This window comes from Pseudophryne corroboree, chromosome 2, assembly GCF_028390025.1.
Source record: "Pseudophryne corroboree isolate aPseCor3 chromosome 2, aPseCor3.hap2, whole genome shotgun sequence".
NCBI classification, from domain to species: Eukaryota; Metazoa; Chordata; class Amphibia; order Anura; family Myobatrachidae; genus Pseudophryne; species Pseudophryne corroboree.
Genome location: NC_086445.1, coordinates 400,337,324 through 400,359,522, shown reverse-complemented (window position 1 = coordinate 400,359,522; position 22,199 = coordinate 400,337,324). Strand labels below are relative to the sequence as shown.

The 22,199-nt window shown below is 46.2% G+C and overlaps 1 long non-coding RNA gene across 1 annotated transcript in view; it reads left to right on the top strand.

The window, feature by feature from the left end:
- Window positions 1-7,144: 7,144 nt before the first annotated feature.
- LOC135050829 (uncharacterized) overlaps window positions 7,145-22,199 on the top strand; it is a 42,398-nt gene continuing 27,343 nt past the window's right edge. Inside the window, exon 1 of the long non-coding RNA XR_010241858.1 lies at window positions 7,145-7,359. This is a non-coding gene — a long non-coding RNA (uncharacterized LOC135050829). The remainder of the gene's footprint in view (window positions 7,360-22,199) is intronic.

The window sequence follows — 22,199 nt, the reverse complement described above, 5'->3', positions numbered from 1 at the left end:
TTGAATATTTGTTTTTTTTAATGTGTGTGTGTGTATGTGTGTGCCAATACATTTATTGGGTTGGATACGGAATCCCGGCGGTCAGAATGCCGACGCCGGGATCCCGACTGCCAGGATGCCGGCAGGGGGTGAGCGCAACTAAGGAGTCTTTTATGTTTGTGAAAAGTCTCCTCTGGGGGAGTACGCATAGAGTCGGTTTCCGCCGCCGGACAGAGGCTGTGGGAGAGGGATCAGAAGATCTTTCTCCTGCGAGTAAGCCTCCATAAGGTTGAAGCGGTTTATGCAATCTGAAGATGGTGTTAACTATCAGGGCCAAATTTCTGCTTTTGGTACATGCAGTAGGAGTCAGATTGTAATAACGAGGACTGCAATCTGCAGCGCTAATCAGTCTTCTGTAGGAGATTTACTCCCCGAACTGTCCCCAATAGTCAATCACTGTGAATAAATCCTCACTGTGGAATAACTAAGGTACCTTGGCAGGTGCACATTGCAATCGTGACTTGGGCACAGTCGGCCGATAATCGTTCAATGTTTTATTAATTCTAAAGAATTGAATATTTGTTTTTTTTAATGTGTGTGTGTGTATGTGTGTGCCAATACATTTATTGGGTTGGATACGGAATCCCGGCGGTCAGAATGCCGACGCCGGGATCCCGACTGCCAGGATGCCGGCAGGGGGTGAGCGCAACTAAGGAGTCTTTTATGTTTGTGAAAAGTCTCCTCTGGGGGAGTACGCATAGAGTCGGTTTCCGCCGCCGGACAGAGGCTGTGGGAGAGGGATCAGAAGATCTCTCTCCTGCGAGTAAGCCTCCATAAGGTTGAAGCGGTTTATGCAATCTGAAGATGGTGTTAACTATCAGGGCCAAATTTCTGCTTTTGGTACATGCAGTAGGAGTCAGATTGTAATAACGAGGACTGCAATCTGCAGCGCTAATCAGTCTTCTGTAGGAGATTTACTCCCCGAACTGTCCCCAATAGTCAATCACTGTGAATAAATCCTCACTGTGGAATAACTAAGGTACCTTGGCAGGTGCACATTGCAATCGTGACTTGGGCACAGTCGGCCGATAATCGTTCAATTGCGTAAATATTGCCATTGCGTACATCTGTTTATTAGGCCCAGAGTCAAGAGCAGAATTAAGACATTGAATAGGGAAACAGTTTGGTCAGGGCTAATGAGAGAGACAATGGGGGAGGGCAGTGAGCCACCCACGGTGGATAAGGATACAGTGTCGCTAGCCTCAAGGTTACACTAGGTTACAGTAATGGTAGCCTTGGGAGGCAGAGGTGGAGATGGAGTGAGGGATACATTAAGAGAGAGAAAATTATGGTCGAGCGGGGCAGTGGGGAATTGGTGAAATCAGAAATATCACAATGGTGAGTGAAGACCAGATCAAGTGAGTGTCCACTCACATGGGAGGGTGAGGAGGTCCATTGAGAGAGACCAAATTATGTAGGGTAAAGAGTTTAAAGGAAAAGAGGTCAGTGGGGGCATCAATAGAAATATTGAAGTCACCTAACATGATTGGGTACTGACTGGCACACATTTAATATATGGATTCCCATTACCACAAAACTGCTCATACTTCATATTAATGGTCTACATTAATTGTGATAACCATTGGAGATAAGTAACATAATTACATGTTAGATTCTATTTGAGACTTGCGGGTAAATTTACCATAAATCGTGTTTACCCTAAATTGTATTCTCGAGGGTGTTTAGGCTTTTTTTCAAACTTGGAGATTTACTGAAGCTAAACATGGGAGTAAAATCACAATTTGAACTACAAAACACATCTGTAGCTGTAAATAGAAGTCAATACACCATTGAACCAACTCGCATATATTTTCAATACAAAAGAATAAAACACAGAACTTTACTTAGAAACGTGTTTATAAACACGGAGCAAACTTGCAACAAAATACACTTTTCAAATAGACGTCCCGCTGTGCAGCGCGTTTGCAAAAGCCTGCACAGATCAGTGTAACCAGCGCTGGGCTTTTGGAGCCAATCCTGTTTCTCAAAATACTGGGAATAAAATGTATAGGGGTCCCCCATATTTTTAGAACCAGCATCCGGCTCCACTAGCGTGAGGCGGGTAATACCACAGCCAGGGGAGAACCATCACTGGGTCACCCCGGCCAAGCATTAACCCCCTCAACTAGTCAGCCCAAGCCGGGGATTCCTGGGGAAGTGGGGGGACCCCTCTTCAGGCCTGTGCTGTGGGCGTGGCTATCCCCAGCACCCCTGGACAGTTGGTGCGAGGTTGATAGCATTCAGTAAAAGATTTAAATAATACTGTGGCAGATGTATTAACCTGGAGAAGGCATAAGGAAGTGATTAACCAGTGATATGTGCAAGGTGATAAATGCACAAGCCAATCAGATCCTACCTGTTAATTTACATATTAGAGCTGATTGGCTGGTGCCTTTATCACCTGGCACATATCACTGGTTTATCACTTCCTTATGCCCTCTCCAGGTTAATACATCTGCCCCATTGTCATTTACAGGGTTCTACGGGCCCCGGCAAACCTCCCCCACATGCTTGTACTTGGAGAATCACAGGTACCAGCATGCGGGGAATTAAGGGCCCTCTGGTACCTATAGTCCCCCTGTAAAAGAAATATTAAAATAAACACAGTACACACAGACACCATAGGTTGTAACAGTTTATTACACACACACTCGCACATAGTGTATATACTTGTCCCTGGCGCCAGTCTGTCCCTGTGGCAGAGTGGCGCTCTCCCACTTTCTGAGGAAGGGGTTAATCACCTGCAGCTCAGGTAGGAAACACACCCTTTCCTTAATTAGGACCAGCTAAGGTATAAAAACCAGGCCAGATGAGTTAGTAGTAGGGAATGTGTGGGAGAGGCTGCACCTTTAGCAACTCTCTCTGTCCTGGAGAAATCTGCACTGTAAACTGCTGTGAATACTCTGCCTGTTTACCCTGTTGTCTCAAGTAAGCTGAATTGTTATTTTGAACTGTTGTTGGTATCCTTTGTACAAAGCTATTACAGTGGCTATGCCTGTCAGCCGGAAATTAAAGCTTGCTTGTTTGCAGTACCTCTGCCTCCCATTGGTTGTCTAGAACTTACCCGCTACATTGTGGTTTCAGAAGTGGGAGAAGTGCGTCCTGTGCAAAGGACCCTTAACAGGCGACCATCGAAGCCGTTATGCAACAGATGTTGGACTGCATATGCCGCCCTGTCGTTGCAAGATGCAAAAGATTATGACCGCTTGAAGGCTGCTGTGGCCGACCGATTTGGCCTTTTTCCGGAAGCGTACCAGCGAGAATTCAGGTCTGTTTCCTATGTCCCTGATTTGAGGCCACGTGTTGTGGCCCAGAGGCGAGCCAGCCTTGCTGTTAAGTGACTTTATCCAGACCGAAATAACTCTGCCCGGCTAGTGGAGTTAATCACCTTGGAACAATTTACTGCTCTCCTTCCTTCCAAGATTACTCGCTGGGTCCAGCTGCATCGGGTTGACACTTTAGAGTCTGCATTCCAGCTAGTGGAAAACGCATTGTTGGTGCAGGAAGGAGAAAGGAGAACCTTTCTACTCTAATTACGTCGGAATCTCCACATCTGTCCCCGCAGCAACCGTTGTCTCAGGGTAAGGTTTTCCCACGTCAGGATCCGTATAGACGCCAGTCTCCCTCTCAGACATTGACCTCGGAGAAATTGAAGTCCACAGCCTCTCCCTTTGCTATGCGTAAAGAGGGTTTTCAGCCAAGAGGTCGTTTTACAGGGAGGCATTAGCCGCTCGTTTCCCGGAAGTTGGAGGTCCAAAGCTGGTGACCTCCCCAACAACTCCAGCGCAGGTTTGTTCCTCGTGTGGCCAAGATGGGCACCAAGAGTGGGTATGTCCGCAGATGGATTGTTCTTTCTCCGGTGTATTTACAGCTTTAGAGACCTGTCCTCCCACCTAGGATACAGGTATGTGTACAAGTCGGAAATGGACTAGTTGAGGGTTTGATAGACTCTGGCTCTGCTACTACCCTGATGCAAAGGAATCTGTTGTCCCCAGAGTTGTTGTTGCTCCATGAACTAGTCCGCATTTGTTGTGTACATGTAGATGTTTGGGCCTTTCCTACCGCTATGGTCCCTTTGATGATCAGGGGAAAGACTGCCAAATTATGTGTGGGTGTTTGTCCATGGTTACTAGCCCCGGTGTTAGTAGGTTGTGACTGGCATCACTTCCGGGCCCTTGTTTTGCCAGAGGAACAGGTGCCTGCAACGAACCTTAGAGAGACATTTCCTTTTCCCCAAAATTTGTTTCTGTCCCAAATAAAGGCTTCTAAATCTAAGAAACAAAGGAGAAGGGATCACAGATACTGGCTTACTCAACATGTTTTGGTGGGACAAAAGATCCTTTTCCCTAACAATACTGATCGTAATGTGCCAGTAAACGTTGATGTGCCTGCTCGTTCTAATGTGCCTATTAATCCTGATGAACCTGTCAATGCTGTTGTGCCTAGACATGCTGAGATCCAGTTAAGTAGTATTAATGAAGAGCTCTTGTCACTTCCCCTTGCGCCTCAGCCTGATTTAAGAAAGGTTCAGCGGGAAGATCCTGCTTTAAGAAAGGCCTTTGAAAATGTTCTTTCAGTGGATGGTGTCATGTTGTCACATGTAGCAAAGTTAAAATATCCCCATTTTGTGTTGCTTGGAGAGATTTTATATCGTCTGGACAAGTACAAACTGGGGAGGTGGTTTGACAGTTGGTGGTCCCAGGCCCTTTCAGAAAACAGGTATTGGTTTCGGCCCATGCAGTTCCCTGAGGTGGTCATTTGGGACATAAGACAGTGGAGACAATAACCTCCCGGTTCTATTGGCCGGGTGTTTATGCTGAAGTCTCTCAGTTTTGTGCTGCTTGGTCAGAGTGTAAAAAAACAGCAGTAAACCGACCGTCTCCTGCTCCACTGATACCTCTTCCAATTGTAGGGGTCCCTTTTGAAAAAAATAGGGGATGATTTAGTGGGTCCGATTGAACCACCTTCTAAAGGCTACAAATTCATCTTAGTTGTAGTGGATTACGCCACACGTTATCCGGAGGCATTTCCTTGATGGTTGCCACAGCCAAACAGATCGCGACTAAATTGTTGGAGCTGTTTTTCAGGGATGGGTTACCTAAAGAAATCCTTACCGACCAAGGAACAAACTTTATGTCCAAATTAATGCAGGGGGTGTTAAAGTTGTTTAAAATTAAATATGTCAAAACCTCAGTATATTATCACCAAACTGATGGCTTAGTGGAAAGGTTCAATTGTACATTAAAATCTGTTAAAGAAAGTTTATGGAGACAGAAAAAAGATGGGATGAGCTTCTACACTATTTGTTGTTGGCAATCGGGGAAGTCCCCCAGGCTTCTACTGGCTTTGCCCCTTTTGAGCTTCTGTATGGGAGGAAACCATGTGGTGTTATTGACCTTTTGCGTGAGGCATGGGAAGAACAGCCAATAGAGGGGAAAAGTGTCCTTCAATATGTGGTTCAGATGCGTAATTGCATGGACCTACTAAGTCAATTGGCCCAGGAGAATTTGGCAAATGCCCAGGAGGCTCAAAAACATCTCTATAACTGCAATGCCCAACAAGATTTTTTTTTTCACCAGGTGATAAAGTTCTGTTGTTGCTGCCTACTCAGAGTAGTAAACTACTAGCAAAGTGGCAGGGGCCATTTGAAGTGATTAGAAAGGTTGGGGATGTAAATTGAGGTCTCTCAACCTGACTCCAGTAGAGGTAGGCAGATCTATCATGTTAATTTGTTGAAAGCGTGGAAGGACCAAGAGGTTTTTTTTTGTAGACCCTGATAGTTGCCATACTGATCTTGATCCACAGGTTCCCCAGTTGGAAGGGATCCCTTCTCCCATTGAACCTCTAGATTTAATTTGGTCTTACATGACATCATAACCCCACCAGGGGTAGTTGTTCGAATAAGACCTTATAGACTTCCAAAGGGAAAACAAGCACAAGTAATCAAGGAAGTACAAGAGATGTTGAAATTAGGGGTAATTGAGGAGTCGTCTAGCGACTGGTGTAGCCCTGTTGTTTTGGTCCCGAAGCCAGATGGTTCTACAAGGTTTTGTGTACACTTCCGAAAAGTTAATGCTGTCTCAAAATTTGATGCCTACCTAATGCCAAGGGTCGACGATCTGCTTGAAAGATTAGCTTTGGCCAGATATATTTCCACCCTTGACCTTACGAAGGGGTATTGGCAGATTGAATTGCCGGAGGAAGCTAGGCCTCTTCCAATTCAAAACAATGCCCTTCAGCCTGCATAGTGCCCCAGCCTCTTTTCAGAAGTTAATGGACCGGGTGCTTTGTCCTCATCAAAATTATGCTGCAGCCTATTTGGACGATATTGTTATATATAGTCCGCATTGGCGTGCCCATGTTTACAGGCTTAGGGCTGTTCTTCAGTCTTTGTGCAAAGCAGGGTTAACTGCTAATTTAAAGAAATGTGTTCTGGGTAACAAAGAAACGAAATACTTAGGCTATGTAGTGGGCAATGGGTGTCTGAAGCCTCTTGTGAGTAAGGTACAGGCCCTAGCTGATGCCCCAGTTCCAACTACCAAAAAAGAGTTGAGATTTTTCTTGGGTTTGGCGGGCTATTACAGAATGTTTTTGCCTGACTTTTCTACCTTAGCGGCTCCGTTAACAGATCGTTTGCCCCAAATAAACTTGTGTGGTCTAAGGAGTGTCAGTCTGCGTTCACCAGAATTAAAGTGCTTTTGTGTAAAGGCCCGGTTTTAAAGTCTCCAGATTTTGCAAAGCCATTTGTGGTACAAACAGACGCCTCAGATGTCGGTTTGGGGGCAAGTTTTGTGTCAGGAGTTTGATGGATGGAAAAGAATGCCTTGCTATAAAATGGGATCTTGAGATATTGAGATATTCTTTGTGGGGTCAAGTTTACCGTGGTCACAGATCATGCACCGTTAAAATAGTTGCATTCTACGAAAGATTCTAACGCAAGACTGACAAGGTGGTACCTAGCTCTCCAGCCTTTTTCTTTTGAAGTCCGGCATAGACTATGAATGCAGATTTTTTTTTTTTTTAACAGGGCTGGAAAGCCGGGCTTCCGCCATGGGCGATCTAGGTTTGCCCTTTAACGGGGTAGGTATGTGGCAGAGTGGCTCTGTCACACATCCTGATGAAGGGGTTTATCACCTGCAGCTCAGGGAGGAACCACACCCTTTCCTTAATTAGGACCAGCTAAGGTATAAAAACCAGACCAGATGAGTAAGTAGTAGGGAATGTGTGGGAGAGGCTGCACCTTTAGCAACTCTCTCTGTCCTGGAGAAATCTGCACCCTAAAACTGCTGTGAATACTGTGTGTTTCCCCTGCTGTCTCAAGTAAGCTGAACTGTTATTTTGAACTGTTGTTGGTATCTTTTGTAAGAAGCTATTACAGTGGCTATGCCTGTCAGCCGGAAATAAAAGCTTGCTTGTTTGCAATACCTCTGCCTCCCATTGGTCATCTGGAACTTACCCACTACAGTCCCCTTCTCCAGTAGGCATCCTAGCAGCATGTTGCTTCTCTTCTCTAGTAGGCATACCCGCTGATTTAAAAAAAAAAACCGCAAGGCCGATCCATACAGAACTGCAGAACATGCTGCTCTCAGCAGGATTTTACAATGTGGGCACAAACATGACTGAAAACCCATTATTGAACACAACTGTATACACCATCGGAAAACATGATTTATTTATTTTTTGTAAATTTGAGTGTTTTTATCTTGAAAAACTTGCATATCCCTTTGATGCCAATTGTGTTTAACCTTGCACCAAACAGGATTCTTAGTAAATGTACCCCTTAGTGCATGTGTACTGATGAGTAACAAACTTTGTCACCATTTCTTAAAGTGAAGTATGAATCAATTTTTTTTTTAAATATTAACAGATTAGCAATATTGCACCATTTCTCTATTTTCTAGTTTTATCCTATATATATATCTCCAGTTCATTGCCCTTATTATCAAATGTGAATAAAATATCACTTTGGCGCACTATGAGACTAAAGCTGATGGTGAAAGACTTAGGCGCTTTGAAATTATTTATTAAACCTTCATTCCCTATTCCCTTTAAATGCCAACGGCAAGTTGCCACATTTTTGACAGCAATGACTTTGGCTCTAGTGACCAATGTAATTTATCAGTATCCAATCAGTGTATCTTTAAAGTGTGCAAGGAAGCCAGAGTATCTGGAAGAAACCCAGGTGGAAAAAAAAAACATGCAAACTCAACAGAGATGGTAGCCAGGTTGGAATCAAATGTGTAACTCAAATGCAGGCAGCAATGCTAACTACTGTACTAACAGGGTTTATACAAATCAATAATTCCTAGAAACTGCTTTACGCAAAGAATTGATATGGTAACATTATGCCATTTTGAGCAGGTGTGTGTAGATTGTGATATTTTAGAAGTAGGGAAGCCAGTCCTGACCCATTTCTGTAATCTCTAGATTCTGGATTGAAAAAAATGTAAAATCCCGGAATTGAACTGTACCTACAATTCAATTGAGCCTACTGAAGTAGCTGTCCTACACTCCCACATACACTGACTTCATGGGGTCTACAGGTGCCCCTCCACCCTCAACCCCCCCCCCCCCCCTCCCCCCTGCTGCTTAACCCTAGCCTTCGGCATTCTGAGAATGTCAACATTTCACATGTTCACAAACAGGGCCTGATTATGGGTTCCAGCCACCCTAGGCTAATATAGAAGTAGCCACCCCCCATTCCCCACCACAATTTTTTTTGCTCACATTCAGCTAAAAATCTGTAACAGGCTCAGGCCTCAGCTCCATTCATATTGCCACTTACTGCCTAGCAGTGGTGGCAACAGCTGCAGTAGCATAAATCACTGTTCCGGCTCTCACAGGATCCCCTCTTCCCGGTGTCCCTGCCTCGGTGGTGCTGGCAATCCCAGCAGGCACTGCTGCTCCCACAGTATCATAGCCTTGGCAGCGGAGCCAGCCGCGCCTCTCACAGGATCTTCTCTTCACGAAGTCCCTGCCTTGATGACGTCGGCAATCCTGGCAAGAACCGTTGCTCCCACAGTTACCGGGGAGAACTCATGAGACCTTGCTCAGCCCCAACTCCAGCAGCACCAGGAAGTGCTCCCATTCCAGCGCAATCTATTGTTCCAGCGCTGCGCCCCCCAGGACCCAGCGCTCCAGGCTGCAGCCTGATCAGCCTATTCGTTAATCAGGCCCTGCATGTCAATATTCTGTGGATGTTGACATGTTGAACCATGTTTAGTGTGCATATTGTGATGTCAACTGGGTAACTGTCAACAATGTGACTGGATCCCATACAAATAACATGATTTCTCTGACGTCCTAAGTGGATGCTGGGGACTCCGTCAGGACCATGGGGATTAGCGGCTCCGCAGGAGACAGGGCACAAAATTAAAAGTTTGACCACTAGGTGGTGTGCACTGGCTCCTCCCCCTATGACCCTCCTCCAAGCCTCAGTTAGGTTTTTGTGCCCGGCCGAGAAGGGTGCAATCTAGGTGGCTCTCCTAAAGAGCTGCTTAGAATAAAAGTTTGTTAGGTTTTTTATTTTCAGTGAGTCCTGCTGGCAACAGGCTCACTGCAACGTGGGACTAAGGGGAGAAGAAGCGAACTCACCTGCGTGCAGGATGGATTGGCTTCTTAGGCTACTGGACAATAGCTCCAGAGGGACGATCACAGGTACAGCCTGGATGGGTCACCGGAGCCGCGCCGCCGGCCCCCTTACAGATGCTGAAGAGAGAAGAGGTCCAGAAATCGGCGGCTGAAGACATCCCAGTCTTCTTAAGGTAGCGCACAGCACTGCAGCTGTGCGCCATTGCTCTCAGCACACTTCACACCGCGGTCACTGAGGGTGCAGGGCGCTGGGGGCGGGCGCCCTGGGCAGCAATGTAATTACCTTTACTGGCTAAAAATACATCTCATATAGCCCCTGGGCTATATGGATGTATTTAACCCCTGCCAGGATTACAGAAAAAACCGGGAGAAGAGCCCGCCGTGAAGGGGGCGGGGCCTATCTCCTCAGCACACAGCGCCATTTTTCCCACACAGATCCGCTGGTGGGAAGGCTCCCAAGCTCTCCCCTGCACTGCACTACAGAAACAGGGTTAAAACAGAGAGGGGGGGCATATTTTGGCGATATTAATATATATTAAGCTGCTATAAGGGAAAACACTTACTATAAGGTTGTCCCTGTATAATTATAGCGCCTTGGTGTGTGCTGGCAAACTCTCCCTCTGTCTCCCCAAAGGGCTAGTGGGGTCCTGTCCTCTATCAGAGCATTCCCTGTGTGTGTGCTGTGTGTCGGTACGTGTGTGTCGACAGGTATGAGGACGATGTTAGTGGAGGCGGAGCAATTGCCTGTAATGGGATGTCACCCCCTAGGGAGTCGACACCGGAATGGATGGCTTTATTTATGGAATTACGTGATAGTGTCAACACGCTACAAGGTCGGTTGACGATATGAGACGGCCGGCAAACCAATTAGTACCTGTCCAGGCGTCTCAAACACCGTCAGGGGCTTTAAAACGCCCATTACCTCAGTCGGTCGACATAGACACGGACACTGACTCCAGTGTCGACGGTGAAGAAACAAACGTATTTTCCAGTAGGGCCACACGTTACATAATCACGGCAATGAAGGAGGCGTTACATATTTCTGATACTACAAGTACCACAAAAATGGGTATTATGTGGGGTGTGAAAAAAAACTACCTGTAGTTTTTCCTGAATCAGATAAATTGATTGAAGTGTGTGATGAAGCGTGGGTTACCCCCGATAGGAAGTTGCTAATTTCAAAGAAGTTAATGGCATTATACCCTTTCCCGCCAGAGGTTAGGGCGCGCTGGGAAACACCCCCTAGGGTAGATAAGGCGCTCACACGCTTATCAAAACAAGTGGCGTTACCGTCTCCTGATACGGCCGCCCTCAAAGATCCAGCTGATAGGAGGCTGGAAAATACTCTAAAAAGTATATACACACATACTGATGTTATACTGCGACCAGCAATCGCCCCAGCATGGATGTGCAGTGCTGGGGGGGTTTGGTCGGAATCTCTGACTGGAAATATTGATACCCTGAATAGCGTCAATATTTTATTGACTATAGAGCATTTAAAGGATGCATTTTCTTTATATGCGAGATGCACAGAGGGATATTGGCACTCTGGCATCAAGGGTAAGTGCGCTGTCCATTTCTGCCAGAAGAAGTTTATGGACGCGACAGTGGTCAGGTGATGCGGATTCCAAGCGGCATATGGAAGTTTGCCGTATAAAGGGGAGGAATTATTTGGGGTCGGTCTATCGGACTTGGTGGCCACGGCAACAGCCGGAAAATCCACCTTTTTTTACCTCAGGTCACCTCCCAACAGAAAAAGACACCGTCTTTTCAGCCTCAGTCCTTTCGTTCTCATAAGAACAAGCGGGCAAAAGGCCATTCATATCTGCCCGAGGCAAAGGAAAGGGTAAGAGACTGCAGCAAGCAGCTCCTTCCCAGGAGCAGAAGCCTTCCTCCGCTTCTGAAAAGTCCTCAGCATGTCGCTGGGGCCCTACAAGCGGACTCAGGTCCGGTGGGGGGGTCGTCTCAAGAATTTCAGCGCGCAGTGGGCTCACTCGCAAGTCGACCCCTGGATCCTGCAGGTAGTATCACAGGGGTACAGATTGGAATTCGAGACATCTCTTCCTCGCAGATTCCTGAAGTCTGCTTTACCAACATCTCCCTCCGACATGGAGACGGTGTTGGAAGCTATTTACAAGCTGTATTCCCAGCAAGTAATAGTCAAGGTACCCCTACTACAACAAGGAAAGGGGTATTATTCCACGCTGTTTGTGGTACCGAAGCCGGACGGCTCGGTGAGACCTATTCTAAGTCTGAAATCTTTTGAACACTTACATACAAAGGTTCAAGTTCAAGATGAAATCACTCAGAGCAGTGATAGCGAATCTGGAAGAAGGGGACTTTATGGTGTCCTGGGACATCAAGGATGCTTACCTCCATGTCCCAATTTGCCCTTCACACCAAGGGTACCTCAGGTTCGTGGTACAAAACTGTCACTATCAGTTTCAGACGTTGCCGTTTGGATTGTCCACGGCACCCCGGGTCTTTACCAAGGTAAAGGCTGAAATGATGATTCTACTTCAAAGAAAAGGCGTATTAATTATCCCTTACTTGAACGTTCTCCTGATAAGGGCAAGATCCAGAGAACAGTTAGAGGTCGCAGTAGCACTATACCAAGTAGTGCTACAACAGCACGGGTGGATTCTAAATATTCCAAAATCCCAGCTGATCCCGACAACACGTCTGCTGTTCCTAGGGATGATTCTGGACACAGTTCAGAAAAAGGTTTTTCTCCCGGAGGAGAAAGCCAGGGAGTTATCCGAGCTAGTCAGGAACCTCCTAAAACCAAGAAAAGTGTCAGTGCATCAATGCACAAGAGTCCTGGGTAAATGATGGCTTCTTACGAAGCGATTCCATTCGGCAGATTCCACGCAAGAACCTTTCAGTGGGATCTGCTGGACAAATGGTCCGGATCGCATCTTCGGATGCATCAGCGGATAGCCCCGTCTCCAAGGACAAGGGGGTCTCTTCTGTGGTGGTTGCAGAGTGCTCACCTTTTTGGAGGGCCGCAGATTCGGCATTCAGGACTGGGTCCTGGTGACCACGAATGCCAGCCTGAGAGGCTGGGGAGCAGTCACACAGGGAAGAAATTTCCAGGGAGTGTGGTCAAGCCTGGAGACTTCACTTCACATAAATATACTGGAGCTAAGGGCAATTTACAATGCTCTAAGCCTGGCAAGACCTCTGCTTCAGGGTCAGCCGGTGTTGATCCAGTAGGACAACACCACGGCAGTCGCCCACGTAAACAGACAGGGCGACACAAGAAGCAGGAGGGCAATGGCAGAAGCTGCAAGGATTTTTTGCTGGGCAGAAAATCATGTGATAGCACTGTCAGCAGTGTTCATTCCGGGAGTGGACAACTGGGAAGCAGACTTCCTCAGCAGACACGATCACCACCCGGGAGAGTGGGGACTTCACCCAGAAGTCTTCCACATGATTGTGAACCGTTGGGAAAAACCAAAGGTGGACATGATGGCGTCCCGCCTCAACAAAAAACTGGACAGGTATTGCGCCGGGTCAAGAGACCCTCAGGCAATAGCTGGGGACGCATTGGTAACACCATGGGTGTACCAGTCAATGTATGTGTTCCCCCCTCTGCCTCTCATACCCAAGGTACTGAGAATTATAAGGCGAAGGGGAGTAAGAACGACAATCGTGGCTCCGGATTGGCCAAGAAGGACTTGGTACCCGGAACTTCAAGAGATGCGCACGGAGGATCCGTGCACTCTACCTCTAGACTTACCGCGGCTGCGTTTGACGGCATGGCGGTTGAACGCCGGATCCTGAAGGAGAGGGCTCCGACGGAGGAATTTCAACTGGGTCGATTCCTACATTTCCTGCAAACAGGATTGTCTATGGGCCTCAAATTGGGGTCCATTAAGGTTCAAATTTCGGCCCTGTCGATTTTCTTCCAGAAAGAATTGGCTTCAATTCCTGAAGTCCATGCTTTTGTCAAAGGAGTACTACATATACAGCCCGGTTGTGCCTCCAGTGGCACCGTGGGATCTCAATGTAGTTTTGGGATTTCTCAAATCCCATTGGTTTGAGCCACTCAAATCGGTGGATTTGAAATATCTTACATGGAAAGTGACCATGCTACTGGCCCTGGCTTCGGCCAGGAGAGTGTAAGAATTGGCGGCTTTATCGTACAAAAGCCCATATCTGATTTTCCATTGGGACAGGGCAGAACTGCGGACGCGTCCTCAGTTTCTCCCTAAGGTGGTATCAGCGTTTCACCTGAACCAACCTATTGTGGTGCCTGCGGCTTCTAGCGACTTGGAGGACTCCAAGTTGTTCGACGTTGTCAGAGCCTTAAAAATATATATATATATATATATATATATATATATTTAAAGGACGGCTGGAGTCAGAAAGGCTGACTCGCTGTTTATACTGTATGCACCCAACAAGCTGGGTGTTCCTGCGTCTAAGCAGACGATTGCTCGTTGGATTTATAGCACAATTCAACTTGCGCATTATGTGGCAGGCCTGCCACAGCCAAAATCTGTAAATGCCCACTCCACAAGGAAGGTGGGCTCACCTTGGGCGGCTGCCCGAGGGGTCTCGGCATTACAACGCTGCCGAGCAGCTAAGTGGTCAGGGGAGAACACGTTTGTAAAATTCTACAAATTTGATACCCTGGCTAAGGAGGACCTGGAGTTCTCTCATTCGGTGCTGCAGAGTCATCCGCACTCTCCCGCCCGTTTGGGAGCTTTGGTATAATCCCCATGGTCCTGACGGAGTCCCCAGCATCCACTTAGGACGTCAGAGAAAATAAGAATTTACTTACCGATAATTCTATTTCTCGTAGTCCGTAGTGGATGCTGGGCGCCCATCCCAAGTGCGGATTGTCTGCAATACTTGTACATAGTTATTGTTACAAAAATCGGGTTATTATTGTTGGAAGCCATCTTTTCAGAGGCTCCTCTGTTATCATGCTGTTAACTGGGTTCAGATCTCAAGTTGTACAGTGTGATTGGTGTGGCTGGTATGAGTCTTACCCGGGATTCAAAATCCTTCCTTATTGTGTACGCTCGTCCGGGCACAGTATCCTAACTGAGGCTTGGAGGAGGGTCATAGGGGGAGGAGCCAGTGCACACCACCTAGTGGTCAAACTTTTAATTTTGTGCCCTGTCTCCTGCGGAGCCGCTAATCCCCATGGTCCTGAAGGAGTCCCCAGCATCCACTACGGACTACGAGAAATAGAATTATCGGTAAGTAAATTCTTATTTTCTATTCACTGTTTGCAGCAAAAGAATCTAATATATAAATACCATACAATGCCGCAATAAACCCTTACGTAAAGAACCTTTTATCCTCTATGAAATAATAGGCCTGAGTGTTTAGCAATGTTTCCTCTTTGATTCAGAGCTGGACATTAATGTATTCACAGCTGTGGTTCCATATGCAGCTACTAAGACGCCCGGAAATTGGTCATGAAACACCTGCCTTTCTCCGGCAGAGTCCACAGGTTATCCACAGGATAACCATGGGATATGATGGAGCGACAGCGGATTGGCACCAAACGATCACAAGCTTTCAGTCCTCCCGGGATGCAACGGGCCCGTCCATATATACCCGCCCACTGGCTCAGGCAAATCAGTTTTTTGTTTGGTGTGGCAGGAGCCGGACCATGGTCAGAGGGCTGCTGTTCTTGGCAGCCCTAAGCTTTCTTATTTTATTTTTATAGGCTTACTATGTTTTTGAGCGATCTTTCCTAACAGCGTCTTATACGGATATTGGAAAGAGTCGCTCCAACAACTCTCCGCCGAGTCGCAACAACGCTTACCCATGTGTACAGTGCTGTCTCGACAGGTGTCTGTGTCGGATATACTAGCAGGTCCAGCAGACATTACCAGGCTGTGGCCGGAGCACAGGGAGAAGGTAAGGCATAGTTTCCATGTAGTCGGGGAATTCAGACACAGCCGCACTGTATTGGGCTGACGCGCCGCCACCACAGGTGCTCCAGCGCTAGGCCTTAGGGATCATAAGGCACCAGGATTAGTATGAGGCTGCGGTCCCTAGGGTTGATGTCAGTGGTGGGGAGACTCTCTCCTGGTCGTCCCTACCCCCAGTTCATGACCAGTTTCCGCAAGTCTCCCGCCATGAACTGTTGCCTCACTTCCGTCTCAGACGCTACCACGAGGGCTCCCGGTCGCAGGATAGGCCGCTGCGTCTGTGTTCACTAAGCGCTACCGCGATGAGACCTGGTCGCAGTACAGGCGTCTGTATGACCAGTGTATGCACAGTGCGTCTGTGTCCACCTAAGAGTTCCCAAAGCGGCAGTGTACACTAGTAGCGTCTGGATCCACTCAGCGTTCGCTAACGTATTGATCGATCTTGGAAGTGAGGTGAGTCTCCCTGTATCCCACCCTACTGAGTATGGGTAATACAGCACTAAATTTCTATCTACTTTTGTCAGTATGAATAGTTAAATTTTAGTGCCTTTTGCATATGAGTCTGTGTACATTACTGTGGTTTTCTTTGCATTGCATCTGAATACTTTAAGATCTGTATAAAACAGAATTCAGTAATATGTACTCCTACATACTTTCAAATGTGTTTGTAGTTGATCATATGCTCATATGACTAATATATAACATGTGACTGACTGCTAGTGTGATTGCTGACTTTAATATATGTTTGTCAGTTGTTTCTTCTGGTCCTCAATGCTGGTGCATGGGTAGGGTCAGATTGATATCACTTTGGAAAGTTAAAGTGATTACAGTCATAAATTGTGTAGTACACTGTGAAAGTGCTGATTATCATGTCTAAGAGCGGCAAAGGTGACGAGGGTACCAGTGACGTGCGGTGGGGTGAGGCAGAGCCTTTCCTGTCATACTTACATTTAAACCAGAGTTTTGACTGAATAAAATATATGAAAAATACTGAAATATCTTCTTTGCATTATTCTAATAATTTTTATAGCCCGAACTCTGGAGTAAAAAGTCTATGGCAGGTGAGGCAGTGCCTCCCCTACTTATCTTTTCCACACATCTCTAATCAAAACTCACCATAATTCCAGGAGTTTATAATGCTGCACCTGTGTATAATGACCAGATGTACCCTTTGGCTCATATATTGCATGTAAATCTGGCTCTGGGGCTAGCTAGTGCCTCCTGAGCTATTTAGCTCACCGCACGTCCCTGGAGGGTACACTCACAGCAACACCAACACTCATATCATGTTTGTCTTGCAAAACTGTATTATCCTCTCAGGATCTGGTACAGGATGGTTTATGTGCAAATTGTTTGCGTTTCAGCAGATTACAAGGCAGATCCCTGTTCAACGTCAGGTACAGATAGATCCACCTGGGGCGATGTTTGCACAGACCTTGTCCGGTATAGCTGAACGGGTAATTCCTACAGCTTCACTACCAGGAATGGGGTACACTAATAACCCATACATGCAGCTCCCTACTTATGGTATATCTTTTCCCTCACCAGCTACTCCCAAAAGACAAGCTGATAAACCTAGTGTAAGTAAACCGTCAACTTCACAGGCTACACAGGATGATTCATCGGACGATGAAAGCTCTATATACTCTACTTCGGCATATGAGGAACAAGTAGAAGGTCTCAGCTCAGTGGATATAGCTGAGCTAATTAGAGCAATAATGGTCATTCTATCCTTAGAGCAGCGTTTCCCAACCATGGTCCTCAAGGCACACTAACGGTCCTGGTTTTAAGGATGACCATACCTGAACACAGGTGATTTAATTAGTACCTCAGTTATTTTGATTGAACCATTTGTGCTCAAACATGGTTATCACCAAAACCTGCACTGTTGGTGTGCCTTGAGGACCGTGGTTGGGAAACGCTGCTTTAGAGGATTCAGCAGAGCTGTGTTAAAAACCAAGGCACCTGTATTTAAACGGCCCAAAGCAGGTAAGACTGAGTTTCCAGGGTCAGACCAGCTAACGGAAATCATGGAAGAGGCTTGGGCTACACCCAGTAAAAAATATAGAATTCCCAAAAAATGGGATTCCAATTATCCTTTTCCAGCTGGGGACTGTTTAAATGGGAAATGGCTTCCAAAGTAGATACGCATGTCATTCGATTAGTGCGAAAATCTATATTGCCTATGCCATCAACGTCATTGGATGATGTCACAGATAGGAGAGTGGATGGTTTTCTGAAACCATATTTTCTCTGTCGGGGGCAGTCATAAGGCCCGCCATGGCTTCAGCTTGGATGGCAAAAGCAGTTGCTGACTGGATAGAGGTACTGGAAGACCGTCTTTCAGCACCTTCAAAGGAGCAAGAATCCTATGTAGCTCACATTAAACAGGCTGCAATATTCTTGGAAGAAGCAGCAATAGATATGGGCACTATTGCCTCCAGGGCATCGGCTTCAACAGTAGCTGCTCGCAGAGCACTTTGGTTACGTACATGGAAAGCTGATTCAGAATCTAAGAAGGTTCTGGAATCTTTGCCTTTTACTGGAAGCATTGTGTTTGGTAAAGAATTGACCGATATTGTGGAGTCAGAAGCAGACTCCAGAAAGGTAAAATTTCCTTCCACATATAACCCAAAACGTAGGGGTCCTACTTTTTGACCCTTTGGGCCACAAGGAAAAGCAAAAGGAAAAAATTATTGTAAGCAGCCCCAATATAATAAATTTGGTAAGGTGATAAAGCAATGGGCAGCCAGCCTCAAAGCCAGAGAATAAGCCATCAGTTTGATGGTGCGGGCCTCCTCCTGGGGGACCCCATGGTAGGGGGCCGACTTCTTCAGTTTGCACAGATCTGGCAGCAGTCTACAACAGATACCTGGGTGCAAGAAGTAGTATCTCTGGGGTATGTTTTTCCCTTCAAGAAGCATCCTCCTCGAAGGTTCTTCGCACCAGCCCATCTTGGGTAGAAACGAAGGCCAGGGCTTTGCAAGAAGCAGTTCAGAAATTGCTTCAGTCAGGAGTAATTATTGCAGTACTCCCTGCACAATTGGGACAGGGGTTTTACTCCAACCTGTTTTTGTTTCAGAAGCCAAATGGGTCATTCCGGCCAATTCTCGATCTCAAAATGCTGACCAAATACATTTGGGTACCTCGGTTTCACATGGAGACGTTAAGCTCCATAGTCTTGGCCATGGAACCAGGGGATTATATGGTATCCCTGGATATTCAGGATGCTTACCTACATGTTCCTATAGCACTGTCCCATCAGTGCTATCTCAGGTTCGCTATCCTCCAGCAGCATTTTCAGTTCCAGGCATTACCTTTCAGGTTAGCCACGGCACCCAGAGTATTTGCCAAGATTATGGTGGTTATGCCAGTTTATCTTCGCAAGCAGGGGATAAGAATTTTTCCATACCTCGACGACCTGTTAATTCTAGCACAATCACAGGAAATGCTCCTGGACCATCTCCAACAGACAAAATGTCTGCAGAGGCACGGATGGCTCATAAATTGGGCAAAATCGTCTCAACGAATGACTCACTTGGGGGCTGTACTGGATTCAAGTCTGCAGAAAATATTTTTACCTCCGGAGAAGATAGCCAAGGTACAATCAAGAACTCAGGAGTTGTTACATAGTCAAACAATATCAATCCACGCAGCAATGCGACTGATGGGGTTGATGGTGTCAACATTCGACATGGTGGCATATGCACAATTCCACTCAAGACCTCTGCAGCGTCTGATTCTGGCCAGAATACATCAGACAATAAAGAAACAGATTATGGTACTTTCACACAAGGTAAGAAAGTCATTAGCCTGGTGGCTACAAACATCCCATCTGGACAAGGGGAGACCCTTTTGGATATCAGATTGGGAGATCATGACAACAGATGCCAGTCTTCAGGGCTGGGGAGCAGTGTCCGGATGATTATGGTTCCAGGGACAATGGACAACAGAAGAAAGTCGCCTGCCAATATATCTGTTAGAACTTCGGGCCATATACATGGGACTGATTTGGGCAAAGGACACTCTTCAAGGAAGACCAGTCCAGATCCGCACGGACAACGTAACGGCGGTAGCGTACCTCAACCATCAGGGAGGAACACGCAGTCAAACAGCAATGAAGGAGGTAAGTCACATACTAAAATGGGCAGAACTCCATCTTCCAGCATTGTCCGCAGTATTCATTCCGGGAGTCCTAAACTGGGAAGCAGTCTTTCTCAGTCAACACGCCATTCAAGCAAGCGAATGGGCTCTACATCCGGAAATCTTTCAGACTCTAGTAGACAAGTGAGGTTTGCCAGAGAGAGATCTCATGGCGTCCCGTCTGAACAACAAAGTACCCGTATACGGGTCAAGAACAAAGGATCCCGGAGCAATCTTAGTGGATGCCCTGTCAGTGAAATTACATTTTCATCTGGCGTATCTGTTTCCTCCGATCATCCTGCTACCCAGGGTGGTGAGGAAAATAAAAGAAGCAAAAGGTGCCGTGATTCTAATAGCTCTGGCTTGGCCCAGAAGGCATTGGTACACAGATCTGCAGAGAATGTCGATGGATGCTCCACTTCTGCTCCTTCAACGTCCAGATCTACTAATGCAGGGTCCTTGTTACAGGCATCTGGAACGACTATCGTTGACGGCGTGGCTCTTGAAACCTCTATCCTGAAGTCAAGAGGATTCTCACTACAGGTAATTCAAACAATGCTCAAAGCAAGGAAACCCTCCTCAGCTCGCATTTATCACCGAATGTGGCAAGCCTATATTCATTGGTGCAGTGAAAGAAATATGGACCAGAAATCTTTCCAAATTTCTAGGGTCTTAGATTTCCTTCAGGTGGGAGTGGATAAAGGTTTGAAGGTGGCTTCCTTGAGAGTACAAGTATCAGCATTGACTGTATGGTTCCAAAAGAAAAATTGCTAATTTACAGGATGTGCGTACTTTCTTCCAGGGAATGCTGTGCATTCAACCTCCCTTTGTTCCTCCTACAGTGCCTTGGGACTTAAATGTAGTCCTGAAAGCGCTTCAAGTTGCTCCATTTGAACCACTCAATAAAGTGGATCTTAAATGGTTGACAGCTAAAGTTCTCTTTCTACTGACTATGGCATCAGCTAGAAGAGTATCCGATTTAGGAGCGCTGTCTTGTCGTTCTCCTTTTCTGACTTTTTATCCAGATAAAGCAGTTCTCAGAACAAGGTCTGGGTATCTTCCGAAGGTGGTGTCTAAATTCCACCTTAATGAAGAAATTGTAGTCCCGGGTTTTCAGGTATCAGGACTTTCTGCAGGAGATGTGTCGCTGGACATATTCCGGGCATTAAGGATCTACGTGGATCATACCAGCGCCATCAGAAAGACAGATTCTCTCTTCATTCTCTACGGTTTTCACAAGAGAGGATGGCCTGCTACTAAACAGACGCTGGCAACATGCCTTCGAATGACTATTTCAGAAGCATTTTCTCAAGCTGATTTCCCTGTTCCGGATAATGTCTCTGCTCACTCTACTCGTAAGGTAGGTCCTTCATGGGCAGCACAAAATGGTGCTTCAGCAGAACAGATATGTAAGGCAGCCACATGGTCTTCCATTAACACATTCATTAGACATTATTCCTTGGATACTTTTGCCTCTCATGACGCTGAATTCGGGTGAAAGGTTCTCCTGTCCAATCAGGAGAGTCCACACCACTAAATTGGAAATCCCATTGTTATCCTGTGGATAACCTGTGGACCCTGCCGGAGAAATATACGTTATGGTAAGAACTTACCGTTGATAACGGTATTTCTCCTAAGTCCACAGGGATCCCACCCTGATGCACCTGATTTGAGGATCTTTCTACTCACTAAACCTCTTCCTTCTTGTATGGAAGGGTGTGCATGTGTGTTCTTATCACCTGGTTAGGGCTCTACATGATGCTCCTGCCTAAATGCTTTGGAATACAACTAATTTGCCTGAGCCAGTGGGCGGGGATATATGGACGGACCCGTTGCATCCTGGGAGGACTGAAAGCTTGTGATCGTTTGGTGCCAATCCGCTGTCGCTCCATCATATCCCATTGTTATCCTGTGGACTTAGGAGAAATACCGTTATCAACGGTAAGTTCTTACCATAACGTATATTTTTGCCACCACTCCCCACAGACTGTCCATCACTGAGTGCAACATCATTAAGGTAACTTGACATGTGTGTACCGTGACTTAGATGCATGCGTAGATCCGATGATCTCTCAACTGTGGAAACATCAGCAATAGTGTACAACTCTGAATCAGGCCCTGCATAAATTATATCATGCATAATATTTTGATAAATTCATTTTCCACAACAAAAATGCCATTGCTGGATTATTATTATTATTATTATTATTATCCTTTATTTATATTACGCCACAAGGGATCCGCAGCGCCCATTACACAGTACATAATCAAATGAGCAAACAAGAAAACAGCACTTACGGTTCAAGACAATATAGGACAGGTATAGAAAACCCGGGATTAGGTGCCATCAAAGGGAGTAAGGAGTATAAGATTGTGTAAGTAAGAAAAGGAAAGGCACATGAGGAATCCTTCTGTATCTTTGGTATAGGCAGATCATTTGGGTTATTGTCCACTGCTACATGAATGATTGCAAGAGGCTGGCTTACTTTCTATTATAATGGTATGTATAAATATCAGGACTGGTGCAAT